Source organism: Natrix helvetica (assembly GCF_964273705.1).
Source record: "Natrix helvetica genome assembly, chromosome: 3".
NCBI classification, from domain to species: domain Eukaryota; kingdom Metazoa; phylum Chordata; class Lepidosauria; order Squamata; family Natricidae; genus Natrix; species Natrix helvetica.
Genome location: NC_138549.1, coordinates 56,621,352 through 56,634,545, shown reverse-complemented (window position 1 = coordinate 56,634,545; position 13,194 = coordinate 56,621,352).

Here is a 13,194-nt window from a genome sequence, read left to right as displayed (position 1 = left end):
GAACTCAGTTCAGCCAGAAAATGTAACTTTTGATCCAGAGCTCAGTTTCGGAAATACATGTTACTGGTGTCCTGAGTCGGGGAAGCTACAACACCAGTCCATTCGCTGATCTGAGCTTTCCCTGAAGAGTTAGACCAAATCTTATCTCACAATTGGCAAAGAACTCAATTCAGCCAGAAAGGTCACTTTTGACCCAGAGCTCAGTTTCGAACAACATGCATATGTTAGTGGTGTCCTGAGTCGGGGAACCTAAAAAAAACCACTCCATTCGCTTATCTGAGCTTTCCCTGAGGAGTTAGACCAAAGCTGATCTCAGAATTGGCAAAAGAACTCTATTCAGCCAGAAAATGTAACTTTTGACCCAGAGCTCTGTTTCGAAAATACATGTTAGTGGTGTCCTGAGTCGGGGAAGCTACACCACCAGTCCATTCGCTGATCTGAGCTTTCTCTGAAGAGTTAGACCAAATCTTATCTCACAATTGGCAAAGAACTCAATTCAGCCAGAAAATGTAACTTTGGACCCAGAGGTCAGTTTCGAACAACATGCATATGTTAGTGGTCTCCTAAGTAGGGGAAGCTAAAAAACCACTCCATTCGCTCATCTGAGATTTCCCTGAGGAGATAGACCAAAGCTGATATCAGAATTGGCAAAAGAGCCCAATTCAGCCAGAAAGGTAACTGTTGACGCAGAGCTCATTTTCGAACAACATGCATATGTTAGTGGTGTCCTGAGTCGGGGAAGCTAAAAAAACCCACTCCATTCACTGATCTGAGCTTTCCCTGAGGAGTTAGACCAAAGCTTATCTCAGAATTGGCAAAAGAACTGAATTCAGCCAGAAAATGTAACTTTTGACCCAGAGCTCAGTTTCGAAAATTCATGTTAGTGGTGTCCTGAGTCGGGGAAGATACAAAACCATTCCATTCGCTGATCTGAGCTTTCCCTGAGGAGTTAGACCAAAGCTTATCTCGGAATTGGCAAAAGAACTCAATCGAGGCAGAAAAGATGACTTTTGACCCAGAGCTCAGTTTCGAACAACATACATATGTTAGTGGTGTCCTGAGTCGGGGAAGCTAAAAAACCACTCCATTCGCTGATCTGAGCTTTCCCTGAGGAGTTAGACCAAAACTGATATCAGAATTGGCAAAAGAGCCCAATTCAGCCAGAAAGGTAACTGTTGACCCAGAGCTAAGTTTCGAACCACATGAATATGTTAGTGGTGTCCTGAGTCGGGGAAGCTACAAAACCACTCCATTCGCTCATCTGAGCTTTCCCTGAGGAGTTCGACCAAAGCTTATCTCAGAATTGGCAAAAGAACTCAATCCAGGCAGAAAAGATGACTTTTTACCCAGAGCTCAGTTTCGAACAACATACACATGTTAGTGGTGTCCTGAGTCGGGGAAGCTAAAAAAAACCACTCCATTCGCTTATCTGAGCTTTCCCTGAGGAGTTAGACCAAAGCTGATCTCAGAATTGGCAAAAGAACTCTATTCAGCCAGAAAATGTAACTTTTGACCCAGAGCTCAGTTTCGAAAATACATGTTAGTGGTGTCCTGAGTCGGGGAACCTACACCACCAGTCCATTCGCTGATCTGAGCTTTCTCTGAAGAGTTAGACCAAATCTTATCTCACAATTGGCAAAGAACTCAATTCAGCCAGAAAAGGTAACTTTGGACCCAGAGGTGAGTTTCGAACAACATTTATATCTTAGTGGTCTCCTGAGTAGGGGAAGCTAAAAAACCACTCCATTCGCTTATCTGAGCTTTCCCTGAGGAGTTAGACCAAAGCTTATATCAGAATTGGCAAAAGATCCCAATTCTGCCAGAAACGTAACTTTTGACCCAGAGCTCAGTTTCGAACCACATGTATATGTTAGTGGTGTCCTGAGTCGGGGAAGCTAAAAAAAACCACTCCATTCGCTGATCTGAGCTTTCCCTGAGGAGTTAGACCAAAGCTTACATCAGAATTGGCAAAAGATCCCAATTCTGCCAGAAACGTAACTTTTGACCCAGAGCTCAGTTTCGAACCACATGCATATGTTAGTGGTGTCCTGAGTCGGGGAAGCTAAAAAACCATTCGCTGATCTGAGCTTTCCCTGAGGGGTTAGACCAAAGCTTATATCAGAATTGGCAAAAGAGCCCAATTCAGCCAGAAATGTAACTTTTGACCCAGAGCTAAGTTTCGAACCACATGCATAAGGTAGTGGTGTCCTGAGTCGGGGAAGGTAAAAAACCACTCCATTCGCTTATCTGAGCTTTCCCTGAGGAGTTAGACCAAAGCTTATATCAGAATTGGCAAAAGATCCCAATTCTGCCAGAAACGTAACTTTTGACCCAGAGCTCAGTTTCGAACCACATGCATATGTTAGTGGTGTCCTGAGTCGGGGAAGGTAAAAAACCACTCCATTCGCTGATCTGCGCTTTCCCTGAGGAGTTAGACCAAAGCTTATAACAGAATTGGCAAAAGATCCCAATTCTGCCAGAAACGTAACTTTTGACCCAGAGCTCAGTTTCGAACCACATGCATATGTTAGTGTTGTCCTGAGTCGGGGAAGCTAAAAAACCACTCCATTCCCTGATTTGAGCTTTCCCTGAGGAGTTAGGCCAAAGCTTATCTCAGAATTGGCAAAAGAACTCAATTCAGTCAGAAAAGGTAACTTTTGACCCAAAGCTCAATTTCGAACAAAATGCACATGTTAGTGGTGTCCTGAGTTGGGGAAGCTAAAAAACCACTCCATTCGCTGATCTGAGCTTTCCCTGAGGAGTTAGACCAAAGTTTATCTCAGAATTGGCAAAAGAACTCAATTCAGCCAGAAAATGTAACTTTTGATCCAGAGCTCAGTTTCGGAAATCCATGTTAGTGGTGTCCTGAGTCGGGGAAGCTACAACACCAGTCCAGTCGCTGATCTGAGCTTTCCCTGAAGAGTTAAACCAAATCTTATCTCACAATTGGCAAATAACTCAATTCAGCCAGAAAAGTTGACTTTTGACCCAGAGCTCAGTTTCGAACCACATGCATATGTTAGTGGTGTCCTGAGTCGCGGAGCTAAAGAACCACTCCATTCGCTGATCTGAGCTTTCCCTGAGGAGTTAGACCAAAGCTTATATCAGAATTGGCAAAAGAGCCCAATTCATCCAGAAACGTAACTTTTGACGCACAGCTCAGTTTCGAACAACATACTTATATTAGTGGTGTCCTGAGTCGGGGAAGCTAAAAAACCACTCCATTCGCTCATCTGAGCTTTCCCTGAGGAGTTAGACCAAAGCTGATATCAGAATTGGCAAAAGAGCCAAATTCAGCCAGAAACGTAACTTTTGACGCAGAGCTCAGTTTCAAGCAACATGCATATGTTAGTGGTTTCCTTGTTCGGGGAAGCTACAAAACCACTCCATTCGCTCATCTGAGCTTTCCCTGAGGAGTTCGACCAAAGCTTATCTCAGAATTGGCAAAAGACCCCAATTCAGCCAGAAAGGTAACTTTTGACCCAGAGCTCAGTTTCGAACCACATGCATATGTTAGTGGTGTCCTGAGTCGGGGAAGCTAAAAAAAACCACTCCATTCGCTTATCTGAGCTTTCCCTGAGGAGTTAGACCAAAGCTTATATCAGAATTGGCAAAAGATCCCAATTCTGCCAGAAACGTAACTTTTGACCCAGAGCTCAGTTTCGAACAACATACATATGTTAGTGGTGTCCTGAGTCGGGGAAGCTAAAAAACCACTCCATTCGCTGATCTGAGCTTTCCCTGAAGAGTTAGACCAAATCTTATCTCACAATTGGCAAAGAACTCAATTCAGCCAGAAAGGTCACTTTTGACCCAGAGCTCAGTTTCGAACAACATGCATATGTTAGTGGTGTCCTGAGTCGGGGAAGCTAAAAAAAACCACTCCATTCGCTTATCTGAGCTTTCCCTGAGGAGTTAGACCAAAGCTGATCTCAGAATTGGCAAAAGAACTCTATTCAGCCAGAAAATGTAACTTTTGAGCCAGAGCTCAGTTTCGAAAATACATGTTAGTGGTGTCCTGATTCGGGGAAGCTACACCACCAGTCCATTCGCTGAACTGAGCTTTCTCTGAAGAGTTAGACCAAATCTTATCTCACAATTGGCAAAGAACTCAATTCAGCCAGAAAATGTAACTTTGGACCCAGAGGTCAGTTTCGAAGAACATGCATATGTTAGTGGTCTCCTGAGTAGGGGAAGCTAAAAAACCACTCCATTCGCTCATCTGAGATTTCCCTGAGGAGATAGACCAAAGCTGATATCAGAATTGGCAAAAGAGCCCAATTCAGCCAGAAAGGTAACTGTTGACGCAGAGCTCATTTTCGAAAATTCATGTTAGTGGTGTCCTGAGTCGGGGAAGATACAAAACCATTCCATTCGCTGATCTGAGCTTTCCCTGAGGAGTTAGACCAAAGCTTATCTCGGAATTGGCAAAAGAACTGAATTCAGCCAGAAAATGTAACTTTTGACCCAGAGCTCAGTTTCGAAAATTCATGTTAGTGGTGTCCTGAGTCTGGGAAGATACAAAACCATTCCATTCGCTGATCTGAGCTTTCCCTGAGGAGTTAGACCAAAGCTTATCTCGGAATTGGCAAAAGAACTCAATCGAGGCAGAAAAGATGACTTTTGACTCAGAGCTCAGTTTCGAACAACATACATATGTTAGTGGTGTCCTGAGTCGGGGAAGCTAAAAAACCACTCCATTCGCTGATCTGAGCTTTCCCTGAGGAGTTAGACCAAAGCTTATCTCAGAATTGGCAAAAGAACTGAATTCAGCCAGAAAATGTAACTTTTGACCCAGAGCTCAGTTTCGAAAATTCATGTTAGTGGTGTCCTGAGTCGGGGAAGATACAAAACCATTCCATTCGCTGATCTGAGCTTTCCCTGAGGAGTTAGACCAAAACTGATATCAGAATTGGCAAAAGAGCCCAATTCAGCCAGAAAGGTAACTGTTGACCCAGAGCTAAGTTTCGAACCACATGCATATGTTAGTGGTGTCCTGAGTCGGGGAAGCTACAAAACCACTCCATTCGCTCATCTGAGCTTTCCCTGAGGAGTTCGACCAAAGCTTATCTCAGAATTGGCAAAAGAACTCAATCCAGGCAGAAAAGATGACTTTTTACCCAGAGCTCAGTTTCGAACAACATACACATGTTAGTGGTGTCCTGAGTCGGGGAAGCTAAAAAAAACCACTCCATTCGCTTATCTGAGCTTTCCCTGAGGAGTTAGACCAAAGCTGATCTCAGAATTGGCAAAAGAACTCTATTCAGCCAGAAAATGTAACTTTTGACCCAGAGCTCAGTTTCGAAAATACATGTTAGTGGTGTCCTGAGTCGGGGAACCTACACCACCAGTCCATTCGCTGATCTGAGCTTTCTCTGAAGAGTTAGACCAAATCTTATCTCACAATTGGCAAAGAACTCAATTCAGCCAGAAAAGGTAACTTTGGACCCAGAGGTGAGTTTCGAACAACATTTATATCTTAGTGGTCTCCTGAGTAGGGGAAGCTAAAAAACCACTCCATTCGCTTATCTGAGCTTTCCCTGAGGAGTTAGACCAAAGCTTATATCAGAATTGGCAAAAGATCCCAATTCTGCCAGAAACGTAACTTTTGACCCAGAGCTCAGTTTCGAACCACATGCATATGTTAGTGGTGTCCTGAGTCGGGGAAGCTAAAAAAAACCACTCCATTCGCTGATCTGAGCTTTCCCTGAGGAGTTAGACCAAAGCTTATATCAGAATTGGCAAAAGAGCCCAATTCAGCCAGAAACGTAACTTTTGACCCAGAGCTCAGTTTCAAGCAACATGCATATGTTAGTGGTTTCCTTATTCGGGGAAGCTAAAAAAACACTCCATTCGCTGATCTGAGCTTTCCCTGAGGAGTTAGACCAAAGCTTATATCAGAATTGGCAAAAGAACTTTTGATCCAAAGCTTATATCAGATCCCAATTCTGCCAGAAACGTAACTTTTGATCCAGAGCTCAGTTTCGGAAATCCATGTTAGTGGTGTCCTGAGTCGGGGAAGCTACAACACCACTCCATTCGCTGATCTGAGCTTTCCCTGAGGAGTTAGACCAAAGTTTATCTCAGAATTGGCAAAAGAACTCAATTCAGCCAGAAAATGTAACTTTTGATCCAGAGCTCAGTTTCGGAAATCCATGTTAGTGGTGTCCTGAGTCGGGGAAGCTACAACACCAGTCCAGTCGCTGATCTGAGCTTTCCCTGAAGAGTTAAACCAAATCTTATCTCACAATTGGCAAATAACTCAATTCAGCCAGAAAAGGTGACTTTTGACCCAGAGCTCAGTTTCGAACCACATGCATATGTTAGTGGTGTCCTGAGTCGCGGAGCTAAAGAACCACTCCATTCGCTGATCTGAGCTTTCCCTGAGGAGTTAGACCAAAGCTTATATCAGAATTGGCAAAAGAGCCCAATTCATCCAGAAACGTAACTTTTGACGCAGAGCTCAGTTTCGAACAACATACTTATATTAGTGGTGTCCTGAGTCGGGGAAGCTAAAAAACCACTCCATTCGCTCATCTGAGCTTTCCCTGAGGAGTTAGACCAAAGCTGATATCAGAATTGGCAAAAGAGCCAAATTCAGCCAGAAACGTAACTTTTGACGCAGAGCTCAGTTTCGAACAACATGCATATGTTAGTGGTGTCCTGAGTCGGGGAAGCTAAAAAAAACCACTCCATTCGCTTATCTGAGCTTTCCCTGAGGAGTTAGACCAAAGCTGATCTCAGAATTGGCAAAAGAACTCTATTCAGCCAGAAAATGTAACTTTTGAGCCAGAGCTCAGTTTCGAAAATACATGTTAGTGGTGTCCTGATTTGGGGAAGCTACACCACCAGTCCATTCGCTGAACTGAGCTTTCTCTGAAGAGTTAGACCAAATCTTATCTCACAATTGGCAAAGAACTCAATTCAGCCAGAAAATGTAACTTTGGACCCAGAGGTCAGTTTCGAAGAACATGCATATGTTAGTGGTCTCCTGAGTAGGGGAAGCTAAAAAACCACTCCATTCGCTCATCTGAGATTTCCCTGAGGAGATAGACCAAAGCTGATATCAGAATTGGCAAAAGAGCCCAATTCAGCCAGAAAGGTAACTGTTGACGCAGAGCTCATTTTCGAAAATTCATGTTAGTGGTGTCCTGAGTCGGGGAAGATACAAAACCATTACATTCGCTGATCTGAGCTTTCCCTGAGGAGTTAGACCAAAGCTTATCTCGGAATTGGCAAAAGAACTGAATTCAGCCAGAAAATGTAACTTTTGACCCAGAGCTCAGTTTCGAAAATTCATGTTAGTGGTGTCCTGAGTCGGGGAAGATACAAAACCATTCCATTCGCTGATCTGAGCTTTCCCTGAGGAGTTAGACCAAAGCTTATCTCGGAATTGGCAAAAGAACTCAATCGAGGCAGAAAAGATGACTTTTGACTCAGAGCTCAGTTTCGAACAACATACATATGTTAGTGGTGTCCTGAGTCGGGGAAGCTAAAAAACCACTCCATTCGCTGATCTGAGCTTTCCCTGAGGAGTTAGACCAAAGCTTATCTCAGAATTGGCAAAAGAACTGAATTCAGCCAGAAAATGTAACTTTTGACCCAGAGCTCAGTTTCGAAAATTCATGTTAGTGGTGTCCTGAGTCGGGGAAGATACAAAACCATTCCATTCGCTGATCTGAGCTTTCCCTGAGGAGTTAGACCAAAGCTTATCTCGGAATTGGCAAAAGAACTCAATCGAGGCAGAAAAGATGACTTTTGACTCAGAGCTCAGTTTCGAACAACATACATATGTTAGTGGTGTCCTGAGTCGGGGAAGCTAAAAAACCACTCCATTCGCTGATCTGAGCTTTCCCTGAGGAGTTAGACCAAAACTGATATCAGAATTGGCAAAAGAGCCAAATTCAGCCAGAAACGTAACTTTTGACGCAGAGCTCAGTTTCAAGCAACATGCATATGTTAGTGGTTTCCTTATTCGGGGAAGCTACAAAACCACTCCATTCGCTCATCTGAGCTTTCCCTGAGGAGTTAGACCAAAGCTTATATCAGAATTGGCAAAAGATCCCAATTCTGCCAGAAACGTAACTTTTGACCCAGAGCTCAGTTTCGAACCACATGCATATGTTAGTGGTGAGTCGGGAAGGTAAAAAACCACTCCATTCGCTGATCTGCGCTTTCCCTGAGGAGTTAGACCAAAGCTTATAACAGAATTGGCAAAAGAGCCCAATTCAGCCAGAAACGTAACTTTTGACCCAGAGCTCAGTTTCGAACCACATGCATATGTTAGTGGTGTCCTGAGTCGGGGAAGCTAAAAAACCACCCCATTCGCTGATCTGAGCTTTCCCTGAGTAGTTAGACCAAGGCTTATATCAGAATTGGCAAAAGATCCCAATTCTGCCAGAAACGTAACTTTTGACCCAGAGCTCAGTTTCGAACCACATGCATATGTTAGTGGTGTCCTGACTCGGGGAGCTAAAAAACCACTCCATTCGCTGATCTGAGCTTTCCCTGAGGAGTTAGACCTAGGCTTATATCAGAATTGGCAAAAGATCCCAAATCTGCCAGAAACGTAACTTTTGACCCAGAGCTCAGTTTCGAACCACATGCATATGTTAGTGGTGTCCTGACTCGGGGAGCTAAAAAACCACTCCATTCGCTTATCTGAGCTTTCCCTGAGGAGTTAGACCAAGGCTTATATCAGAATTGGCAAAAGATCCCAATTCTGCCAGAAACGTAACTTTTGACCCTGAGCTCAGTTTCGAACCACATGCATATGTTAGGGTTGTCCTGAGTCGGGGAAGCTAAAAAACCACTCCATTCCCTGATTTGAGCTTTCCCTGAGGAGTTAGGCCAAAGCATATATCAGAATTGGCAAAAGAGCCCAATTCATCCAGAAACGTAACTTTTGACGCAGAGCTCAGTTTCGAACAACATACTTATATTAGTGGTGTCCTGAGTCGGGGAAGCTAAAAAACCACTCCTTTCGCTCATCTGAGCTTTCCCTGAGGAGTTAGACCAAAGCTGATATCAGAATTGGCAAAAGAGCCAAATTCAGCCAGAAACGTAACTTTTGACGCAGAGCTCAGTTTCAAGCAACATGCATATGTTAGTGGTTTCCTTATTCGGGGAAGCTACAAAACCACTCCATTCGCTCATCTGAGCTTTCCCTGAGGAGTTCGACCAAAGCTTATCTCAGAATTGGCAAAAGACCCCAATTCAGCCAGAAAGGTAACTTTTGACCCAGAGCTCAGTTTCTAACCACATGCATATGTTAGTGGTGTCCTGAGTCGGGGAAGCTAAAAAAAACCACTCCATTCGCTGATCTGAGCTTTCCCTGAGGAGTTAGACCAAAGCTTATATCAGAATTGGCAAAAGATCCCAATTCTGCCAGAAACGTAACTTTTGACCCAGAGCTCAGTTTCGAACCACATGCATATGTTAGTGGTGTCCTGAGTCGGGGAAGCTAAAAAAAACCACTCCATTCGCTGATCTGAGCTTTCCCTGAGGAGTTAGACCAAAGCTTATATCAGAATTGGCAAAAGAGCCCAATTCAGCCAGAAACGTAACTTTTGACCCAGAGCTCAGTTCGAACCACATGCATATGTTAGTGGTGTCCTGAGTCGGGGAAGCTAAAAAAACACTCCATTCGCTGATCTGAGCTTTCCCTGAGGAGTTAGACCAAAGCTTATATCAGAATTGGCAAAAGATCCCAATTCTGCCAGAAACGTAACTTTTGACCCAGAGCTCAGTTTCGAACCACATGCATATGTTAGTGGTGTCCTGACTCGGGGAGCTAAAAAATAACTCCATTCGCTGATCTGAGCTTTCCCTGAGGAGTTAGACCAAAGCTTACATCAGAATTGGCAAAAGATCCCAATTCTGCCAGAAACGTAACTTTTGACACAGAGCTCAGTTTCGAACCACATGCATATGTTAGTGGTGTCCTGAGTCGGGGAAGCTAAAAAACCATTCGCTGATCTGAGCTTTCCCTGAGGAGTTAGACCAAAGCTTATATCAGAATTGGCAAAAGATCCCAATTCAGCCAGAAACGTAACTTTTGACCCAGAGCTCAGTTCGAACCACATGCATATGTTAGTGGTGTCCTGAGTCGGGGAAGCTAAAAAAACACTCCATTCGCTGATCTGAGCTTTCCCTGAGGAGTTAGACCAAAGCTTATATCAGAATTGGCAAAAGATCCCAATTCTGCCAGAAACGTAACTTTTGACCCAGAGCTCAGTTTCGAACCACATGCATATGTTAGTGGTGTCCTGACTCGGGGAGCTAAAAAATAACTCCATTCGCTGATCTGAGCTTTCCCTGAGGAGTTAGACCAAAGCTTACATCAGAATTGGCAAAAGAACTCAATTCAGTCAGAAAAGGTAACTTTTGACCCAAAGCTCAATTTCGAACAAAATGCACATGTTAGTGGTGTCCTGAGTAGGGGAAGCTAAAAAACCACTCCATTCGCTGATCTGAGCTTTCCCTGAGGAGTTAGACCAAAGTTTATCTCAGAATTGGCAAAAGAACTCAATTCAGCCAGAAAATGTAACTTTTGATCCAGAGCTCAGTTTCGGAAATCCATGTTAGTGGTGTCTTGAGTCGGGGAAGCTACAACACCAGTCCAGTCGCTGATCTGAGCTTTCCCTGAAGAGTTAAACCAAGTCTTATCTCACAATTGGCAAATAACTCAATTCAGCCAGAAAAGGTGACTTTTGACCCAGAGCTCAGTTTCGAACCACATGCATATGTTAGTGGTGTCCTGAGTCACGGAGCTAAAGAACCACTCCATTCGCTGATCTGAGCTTTCCCTGAGGAGTTAGACCAAAGCTTATATCAGAATTGGCAAAAGAGCCCAATTCATCCAGAAACGTAACTTTTGACGCAGAGCTCAGTTTCGAACAACATACTTATTTTAGTGGTGTCCTGAGTCGGGGAAGCTAAAAAACCACTCCATTCGCTCATCTGAGCTTTCCCTGAGGAGTTAGACCAAAGCTGATATCAGAATTGGCAAAAGAGCCAAATTCAGCCAGAAACGTAACTTTTGACGCAGAGCTCAGTTTCAAGCAACATGCATATGTTAGTCTTTTCCTTATTCGGGGAAGCTACAAAACCACTCCATTCGCTCATCTGAGCTTTCCCTGAGGAGTTCGACCAAAGCTTATCTCAGAATTGGCAAAAGACCCCAATTAAGCCAGAAAGGTAACTTTTGACCCAGAGTTCAGTTTCGAACCACATGCATATGTTAGTGGTGTCCTGAGTCGGGGAAGCTAAAAAAAACCACTCCATTCGCTTATCTGAGCTTTCCCTGAGGAGTTAGACCAAAGCTTATATCAGAATTGGCAAAAGAGCCCAATTCAGCCAGAAACGTAACTTTTGACCCAGAGCTCAGTTTCGAACCACATGCATATGTTAGTGGTGTCCTGAGTCGGGGAAGCTAAAAAACCACCCCATTCGCTGATCTGAGCTTTCCCTGAGTAGTTAGACCAAGGCTTATATCAGAATTGGCAAAAGATCCCAATTCTGCCAGAAACGTAACTTTTGACCCAGAGCTCAGTTTCGAACCACATGCATATGTTAGTGGTGTCCTAACTCGGGGAGCTAAAAAACCACTCCATTCGCTGATCTGAGCTTTCCCTGAGGAGTTAGACCTAGGCTTATATCAGAATTGGCAAAAGATCCCAAATCTGCCAGAAACGTAACTTTTGACCCAGAGCTCAGTTTCGAACTGTTGCGGCAGACTGTGACAGGAAACCTCAGTCAGCCAAACATAGGACTTCGAGACCACAAGGTAAAAGAGAAACAGGTTTTTAATGATGCATCAGAGTTCAGAGCGTTTAACACTGCAAAGTCTGAACTGTCCTGGGTAGGCCAGGACAGAACTTTAATACCCCTTCAGACGTGTTGGGGGTTCCATAGGCGTGTTTTTCCAAAGGGAAAAAGGAAGGTCAAGGGGAGGTACATTCGGTCAAGGGGAGGTACATTTTAGATTCATCATCATCACAACCTTTACAGTAAAATGTTACAAATATGCTCCTTGACATTTAACAAAAACAGAAGTGAATTTGTTGATTTGTCAGAAACGAGAAGTTGAAAATGCTAACATTATACAGAATAACAGAAAAACAGAAATAATGTATTAGCCTAGGCGATCTCTACATAAAGGTGAGTACAATGCTAAATACCACTTCCTTATTTCTTATCTTACAACATCTGCTTTTCGCTGTGCCCATCCATAAAGTGTTTCCTAAGCGATGTGTCACTAAAATGCGTAATCTTTCCTATGCCAGCTACAGAAGTCCTTTTAATATGCAGACTTAATTAATGTTTTTATGAAGAAGTTTTATCAAGGAGTCTAGGGGCTCCTATACCCTTTAAATGAGGGGGTTATTTACCTGCTGCCTCATTCCCCCCTGTTGAAACTTCACCTGTATGTGATAGCTTACTGGGGAGTTTCATAAGCACCGTTGGGATCATCCCAAGTACGTTCCTCCTTTTCTCGCCGTAGCAAGGTAACGTACTCACCTTCCAAGTCACACAGAGCTAAGGCCTTTACAGAGGCCTTTTTGTCGACCAGAAGTGAGAGACTATTACTAATGGTTCTCACAAAAATGGGGAGAATGCAAGGCAGAATAACACATCCAGCCGCAATTAGGCCAATCAAAGCCACTATCGCCTGCAGTCCAGGGAGTTTGGGAAACCAAGACCCAAAAGCTGAGGAGAGATCAAACCCTTTCCAATCCTGCCCCTCAAAGTGGGTGAGCTGCCTCATTTCAGTAGTCAATTGCTTTATAACTGAGCCAGTTTCGTCTATTTGGAGACAACAGTTGGTAAGGTTAAATTTTCCACACACCCCACCTTCTTTGGCCAGCAGATAGTCCAGGGCCAGCCGGTTCTGATATACAGCTGTCCTTAGTTTATCTGCTGTTGAGGCCAAAATGTTAAGTGACTTATCAATCCTTTCACCTGCTAGGTCCAACACTGCCTGGAGCCTAATGATGCGATTCAGCATATATATAGGAGTGCGATACCCCCAGGACCCATCCTCAGCCCAAGTGGCCTTCCCATAGGTGCAAACAATACGTTCCGAATCCCAGAATGTTTGTTCTTCGTATTTGGCCAATTCTTTACAAGGGAAGTTGGAGAATGCATGTTCGGAGTCCCTCTTCTTCCTCTGAAGCCCTATGTGTTCATATA